Here is an 8,411-nt window from a genome sequence, read left to right on the forward strand (position 1 = left end):
TATCATCTATACCCTTATTTCTGAATTACAATTAGACTTTGATATAGAATCTCTTTTGTATTTGTGAATCGATATAATAAATGTAGCCTGTTTATATCCAGAGTCCAATATCATGATAATTATAACATGATACCTCTAAGAAAATCTCGTGAATAGACTTGCTTTTTACTAAATGAAATGGAATTTTACATAAAATTTAGAAATATCTTTATTATGAGAATAATGTTCTCATTAACATTTCAATGTTTCGTATGAAAGAATCTTCTGTCCATCAAAAAGAGTTTGTTTTAGAAAAAAAGTAAAATGTACATGATAACGAAATTGCATGTAAAGCACATTGTTTGTATGTCAGGTGATTAGACATTCTTTATTTGACTGGAATGCTTGCACGATTTGTCTAAATGTTTGGTTTGTAAGATTAAGTTTTCAATGACAGCGCGTGTGTCGTAAAGTGAAGGTAAATATCCAGACTATGAAAATTTATGAATGAAATATTTCAATCGTTGTGAAGAAATACGGTCTATAAAAGCCAAGTACAGTGGAGATATTCTTTTGCAGATTAAATCAGTGTAGAATTTGATATCTTCCTGCAAACTATTTCATTGACATTTGAAGGCATATTGCACAATAAAGACATTTGAGATTATGATTTTAATTAACTGAGTAAATAGCAGGGTTTATAAATTATATCTACATATTGTACTATCAAATAAACCTAAAGCGACTCTTATCACCCTTCTTCATTTAGCTATTATTAAAAGCAATGTTTGTTTAGGAACCATTTGACACGTAAATATTTTTGCTACACCCTTAGCTACTTGCACGTTTCGCACTAAGAATAGGCTTAAATCAATTTTTATTACAATAGATACACGATATCAATTCATTTCATAAAATAGTTTAGCTTAAGCCTGTGATAAGGAACGCTCGGGTGTCGAACAGTCTCATCAATCGACTCAAAAAACTTTGCTTCCAAAAAAAACTTCCTGCAGTCCATACCTTGACAACATACGGATAAACTGCCGCGTATCGGCCATAAATCGTTGTCGTATTTTGATTTTAGTAATTACTTCTCTAGCCTGGTCTCTGCTAGGAGACATGCGGCTTGTTTTACATATCAAAGGTGATCTTAGACAAAATCATTATCTAGTTATTTGGCAAAAATGTTCTACTGTTTTTGGTCAATGTGACCTTGACCTTTGACCTACTGACCTCAAAATCAATAGAGGTCATCTGCTCGTCATGATTAACCTTCCTATCAAGTTTTGTGATCTTAGGCCCAGGCGTTCTCAAACCGGAATCTGTTCAACTGTTCCGGGTCACTGTAACCTTCACTTTTGACGTACTGATCTCAAAATCAATAAGGGTCATTTGCTGCTCATTATCAATCATCTTAACAAGTTTCGTGAGCCTAGGCATAAGCGTATCGTCTAGAAACCGTTGAACTCTTCTGGCTCACTGTGACCTTGGCCTTTGACCTATTGATCCCAAAACATAATCAAAAGGAGTCATCTGATGGTCATGACCAAACTCTCAATGAGCAATCCTGAGTTATCATCTGGAAGCTGTAAACCTGTTCTTGGCCATTCTAACCTTTACCTTTGACCTATTGACCTCAAAATCATTAAGGGTCACCTGCTAGTCATATTCAAACCCTCTGTTAAGTCTCGTGATCCTATGCCAAAGCGTTTTTCAGTTATCGTCCAGAAACTGTTTAAATGTTCCGAGTCACTGTGACCTTGACCTTAAACCTATTGAGCTTAACAAAGCATGGACTGTGGACTGCAATAAGCAGACTCAATTTACGACTCTTTTTCTCTTATCAAGGTTACCAGTCTTAAAAAATAAACATGTTTTTGGTAGTTTTCTTATATGGAAATGAAAGGGGAATATATAAATCCCGATATCTGTAATGCAGCTGCACGTTTTTGTCTGGTAAGTAAACAGTTTAAAGACAGCGCGTATCTCATTAAGTGGTCCAAAGAACAGAGCAAACAGACGGTAAAGTCCCAAGATTGCAATAAAGGAACATACTTTCATCGATGGGAGGTTGTTGAAGTCTCGTAATAACAAATGGCCACCGTTGATTTTTAAAGTACATGTTACTATCTCCTATCCTTGATCATGACTGCTTTTACATCAACATGCATTTTCAATAAAATCTTCGAACCAATTTTAACAGGATCAAATCGGCACAAACAGTAAAATCTTTTGTCAAGGCAATTAAAAAAAAAAAAAACTTTAAGAAAGACTCTCTTCTTATATATTATAGTGATATACCTGGGTACTTTCCTTTCATCCGGGAGTGTATTAAATAGTTTCAAGTTTAGTAACCATTCGTTGTGATAAATGTGCTACATGTATTGGCATTCTTTTAACGTTATCATAACATCGAGGTAAACATATTGAAAAGAAACAAATCACATGTTCGTGATGTTAACTCGTCCTCAAATTTTAAGTCCAATGCCAAGCACGTCTGTGTGTACTTATATACCCAATACCTAACTGATCTAATCGAACATGCGTGACACCATGAATATAAAGAATTGTTAATTTGACAAGTATTTTGTAATTTGACATCATATCGATTCAACAAAGTATGTCAATAAAAACGCCCAGATCCTAAAACGGAATACGTAGACAATGGCAATGATATTATCTGTTGTAATGATTACTGGTAATGTACCAAACTGGCTGAAAAGCAAACTAGAAGAAACACCATATAGTTTATTTCCTCAGTCAACCTGTTTTTAATAAGAGCGATTCGATTATTAGCGGATGCAAATTGATTGGCAGTATCCGTACTGATCTTTTACGTACGGCTGTTATTACTTTGAAAATGTGCATTGGTGATAATTTACCCTTGGCAATGACTTCAAAAGTGCATCAATGTAGAAATCTCAAATAACAGAAACAAACTTATATATAAATTTACTAAATATTAACAGAAATACACAGACCTACAATTAAACAAAACAAGCAGATCTAAAAGCAAACATTAAAAGACCAGATCACAGTTTTAGCAAAGTGTTGTAAAGCTATAGTCACACATACGGATATGTCCGTGCGTTGAGGTACGGTGCGGATGGGAATGATCTGTGAGGGAGTGGACACGGATAAGTACGGAGCAGTAAGTCTTAGTACGAGAAAATTGGTGAGAAACGAGGAACAAAAAGATATAGGACGCGAATAAGTACGGAAAGGTACGGCGTACTACGTTGGACTACGTTTTACTGCGCCTGACAACTTGTCAAGCGCGTGGACGGAGCTGCGGTGTACTACGTTGAACTACGCTTTAGTACGGACTGCTTCGGATAACTACGTTAAGCTACGGATAAATAAGCATTACTACGTTTGCATTAAGGTTTTACCCCAGTCACACGTACGGCGCTGATAGCTACGTCTAGCCACGGATAGAAACGTAGTAGGTGTCACCCCGGTATAGAAGTACTTCCGGGTCGTTGTATCCTAGAAAGTAGTTCTTTGAAATTTTGAAGTTCCTAATTTAACGCTATCCCTACTTTGACATGTTATATTCCAAATGTATTTATTGATACTGTGTACATTTTTTGTCATTTCTGATGTCTTTAACAGTTGTTTTATGTGTGTTTTTCAGGATTACATTTCTGTGCGGAAGGATTAAAAAACTACACCAGACTGGTGGCCATGACAGATGTCAGTGGGAAATTTAAACATGGACTAGATACTTTGATGTGTAGCAAAAAAGTTCATCGTTGATGGTGGTGTTTTTCTGTGATATATTGACTGGGATAGTATTACTCTTCAAAAATACAGAGCTGTCAATGCTGCAATTTTGTTGTGAAATTCACAATCCATGTCCAAAAGTGCTTGTTTTACTATACAGCAAAGAAGGAGAAATTGTACCGGGCCGACACCTATATGGCAAATTCAGAAAGTGGAATATCTCAGCAACCATAGGGTTTACAGTCATGAAACTTCACACACTAGTAGCTGATAACAATACAAATCAGTGGCTGTAAGGATATTTCCAAGGTTTGTGAAATTTTAATTTTATTCAAATTTTAAAAATTCAGTAGTTGAATTTTCTTTGAAATTTGAGTAATAGTTGTCTCCTCTTGATTTGTCAGTCTTCTACTATAGTGCAAAGACACTGAACAAGCAGGAAGCTTTAAAAAGGCTATATAAAAAGAAGACACATAGTTTTTCACTTTAATTTTAAGAAAAAAATATAAATTTAAATTTCTTAAATTTTTTTAAAAAAATTTCTATTTCGTATAGCGTCTCTTTTCCGAAGAATTTATAAGTATATATATATGTGAACATGTTACAAAGTGCCGCAGTAGACCGTGGATGAACAGTGTCGTATGTGTGGAAGCTGTACATTTTGGACAGGATGGGTTTATAAATGAGGCTATAGTCGGTTTCGTAACAGGAGTCGGAGAGACTGATTGCTTGTCGGGCCTGGATCTCGAACCGGTCACGGTGTTATTACACTGATGTTAAAGCCAGTCAGCAGGCGTCTCATATATGATATAAAGAAATTGCGTGAATGTTCGTTCCCTTGCGTATGAGACGCATAACTAATATTACACGAAATAATTATTTTTCTCATTTCAGTCAAATCCAATGTGCTACCGGCATTTTGGCATTGAAGGACATTGCTTACCGGTGTGCCGAGTGCATTTGTCGGCATTATTAATGTATAACAAGTTTTCTTTACACTGACAGGACATTGTTCGTATTACACAGGGAATTACATGGAGGTTGCTTCAGTGTGATAAAATAGTTGTTGTTGTTGTTGTTTGTGTATTATTTAATTTATTCATTTGTTTTTTCAGTTTAGAACATATTCCGAGCTTTCAGCTTCAGCCCGCATCAGGCCGTCGTCAGATACATTCTGCCTTGAATGGGATGCTTCTATTCTGATTTGCTTTTCAGGTTTACAACGCAGGTCTGTGTTACTAAGAAAATATTTAACGGGGCTGATTTCCTGGGTCGGCCTCGTGCAGTTTCCTTAATATGTATTTGTCCTGGTACCGACTGGAAACACAACTTGACGGTATTTGTATTTCAGTTTTGCTCGATTCTTTCTACTTCATTCTTTAGATAGGACTTTTCCTGTTGGGACTTTTATTCATGTTTTTCTGTATGTTGTTTTTTCATAGCATTTATGTGTTTCAATTTTTAAATGTGCATTTCAGATACTTTGTTGTCTGTGCTGAAAGAGGTTGTCTGGTAATAGTTATTTTAATATTCTTTTCACTGTTTCAGCTAACATATATGTAGAAAATTATTCAGTTGCAGTGTTTTAATGACAGACTTCCTGTAAAGTTCCTGAACCAGTTGATATCAGAATGATAAAGAAATGATAGATGGTACCAATCTGTGAATATTATGTCACTTTTTTCTATAGGTGTTCCTGATCACACTTAGAACTATACACACACACACTCAGCTGTTTCTCAAGAAAGGCCGACACCGGTTCACAATCTTTCTTTTGTCATTTGCAGGCGATGAATTCCATATGTCAGAAGGAAATTTAGAATCGTACAACCAGTCAGCAGCTACCCATAAACCAGACCAACCTATTAAGTCGAGCGGGCAGAAGCTGTTATTCCCAGTGTAACACCGCAGAATGACGGTTAGTTTTCGGTAAGCGATTTACATGTTCCACCGGTGCATTGCCCTCTGGTCCTAATGTCTTTAGTCAGAACTGTAGCCTAAAATGTCAGTAACTGCTTGACAGTTTCAGGGGTGCCCTGAGCTGTGTCTGGCTCCAGTTGGAGTTCTTGACCTTCCACACTTGCCTGCTTCCAAGATGGCACGGATCGGCTTTGCATTTGGCGTTTCAGGCATTGTTCGGCTTAGCCGAAGAAATAATTCATTTTAAGATAGGCTGTGATGTATTGATCTGTTTTACTTCCAGTAATTGTCATAAATATAATCACATATTGGTCTTTGCTTGTGGGTTTTGGTCTTTCAATCATTAAAAGTTTCATTTTTCTGCAATTGTAGTGGGTAAATTATGCATTTTTTACTAAAAATTGCATATTTTTAAAGTAAATACTCATTTTGATACATCATTTTTCAAAATAAATAAGCTTAAAGTTACATAAAACATACTATAAGCATTAACTAGTGATATCACAGTTGATTTAATGAAAATCTGATTGAAATTTTCAGAAGGAAGGCAAATTTTGTAATGTGCCTTTTTTCTTCAAAATTCCGGTTTCCGAGCCAATTTCTCCGCAAAGTAGGTCTAATGTTTGAAATGTTTCTGCGGGACAAAATTTTCTTTGCGATGACAATGTCTTGTGTAACTTTTCTCGCAAAACCCTAAGTTACAAGATTTTATGGGGAAAATTTGGCTAAATTAAAAATTTGATAAGATTTAGGTGTCACCCCGGTATAGAAGTACTTCCGGGTCGTTGTATCCTAGAAAGTAGTTCTTTGAAATTTTGAAGTTCCCAATTTAACGCTATCCCTACTTTGACATGTTATATTCCAAATGTATTTATTGATACTGTGTACATTTTTTGTCATTTCTGATGTCTTTAACAGTTGTTTTATGTGTGTTTTTCAGGATTACATTTCTGTGCGGAAGGATTAAAAAACTACACCAGACTGGTGGCCATGACAGATGTCAGTGGGAAATTTAAACATGGACTAGATACTTTGATGTGTAGCAAAAAAAGTTCATCGTTGATGGTGGTGTTTTTCTGTGATATATTGACTGGGATAGTATTACTCTTCAAAAATACAGAGCTGTCAATGCTGCAATTTTGTTGTGAAATTCACAATCCATGTCCAAAAGTGCTTGTTTTACTATACAGCAAAGAAGGAGAAATTGTACCGGGCCGACACCAGTAATCCGTATCGATCCGTACCTGAGCCGTACGTATCGGTACGGATTGATTCGGATAACTACATTAAGGTACGGCTCAGGTACGTATCGTTACGGATTACTACGTTTCTATCCGTGGTCAAACGTAGCTGTCCGCGCCGTATGTGTGACTGTGGTATAAAGTAGCGGGTCGGTAAGTTTCATAAAAATTGGACCACGTGTCGCCAGCGTTTTCATTACGATTATCTTTGACATCAAGTCAAACTACGGCAAGGTACGTTTCAGTACGGATAACTACGTTTAGTACGTTTAACTACGGATGAATAAGTTTCGGCCAAGTTGGACTAAGTCACGCTCAAATGGCTACGGATCGCTCAAACGTTTGTGCATGTTTAAAAGTTGGAGAAACTTGCAAGTTGGGGGTACGTCTTGAATACGTTTTGACCAAGTGTCAATACGGATTGATACGGATTACTACTTTGACGTACGGCACAGGTACGGATCGATACGAATAACTACGTTTCTATCCGTGGCTAAACGTAGCTATCCGCGCCGTATGTGTGACTGGGGTATAAACAGGGTCCTTACAGACTTTGATAAGTATATAGTTTATCTTGTCTGGGGGAGAGTTCTAATCTAGAAGCAGGTTACGACTTAAGCGGTATAAAACTTACATAGAGAGTTTGTTTTGTTTTCCTTCTAATACAATCTAACACGACCAGATTATCACAGAGTAACAGCTATCAGTGTGAGTTTTACAACTACATTCCAGTCTTACTTGAATATAAGCAGCTGAAATGTTAAGCTGAAAGATCGGATGCAATGAAATAAAATAAAATCTAATTAGAAATTATAATTTGAAGTACATTGTATATAAAATAAAAATAAGAACAGAAATGCCTATGCAATTCTTTCGTAAGCCAGGAGTCCATACGTTTTCGAACCCAATTTCTGTCCACGAGGTGAATTCATACAAGACTCAGTTTGTCTGACGATATTCATGCGAAGTATTGAAATATGCAAAACTCTGCACAACCCAAAGGTCCGACGTAAATGAAACGTTATTTTCAAATTGATAAAATTGAATGGATTTTAAGACCAAAGGATAAAAAAAATATTACAATACAGGTAGACCTGATTTCTGTTGTGTGATAAATAACATCTGCGCGAGGATTGGAAGCATTGATAAGTAACAAAGCAACAGTTGCATCAAAGATTTGTAAATCTCTTCGAAAATGTAAAAAGTAACATTCTGTTCTTGTTTATATCTAATTAAGTGTCCTATGAATTACACGCCTCATCACGTGTATCATTGAAAGTTCCATGTTCACCGCCGTTTGAATACATCTGCGGATGTCTCTAAATTGCTTTTTGTACTTTTAGCATGTGTAAATGTTGAGTTCTGCTCAACCCGGGGATAGAGGGCGTGGACGGTAGCATGCATTTCCACTACCGTCCATGAACAGGCTCAATCATACCGAGCCTGCAACATTTTCGTTTTTGTCGTGTTGAGTGACCTGTGAGGTTTCCACTTTCTTTTCTCTATTTTTGCAAAATGAAAAATATCAAGAATATTGTCATAGAG

General features: G+C 36.3%; 1 long non-coding RNA gene across 1 annotated transcript; it reads left to right on the forward strand.

Annotated features, from left to right (window-relative positions):
• Window positions 1–4,294: 4,294 nt before the first annotated feature.
• Window positions 4,295–7,965, forward strand: LOC128556913 (uncharacterized). The gene is made up of 2 exons (XR_008370895.1): window positions 4,295–5,634; window positions 6,566–7,965. It is a non-coding gene; the product is annotated as an uncharacterized LOC128556913 (long non-coding RNA).
• The last annotated feature ends 446 nt before the right edge of the window (window positions 7,966–8,411 follow it).

The sequence above is a fragment of the Mercenaria mercenaria genome, chromosome 5, assembly GCF_021730395.1.
Source record: "Mercenaria mercenaria strain notata chromosome 5, MADL_Memer_1, whole genome shotgun sequence".
Taxonomy (NCBI): Eukaryota; Metazoa; Mollusca; class Bivalvia; order Venerida; family Veneridae; genus Mercenaria; species Mercenaria mercenaria.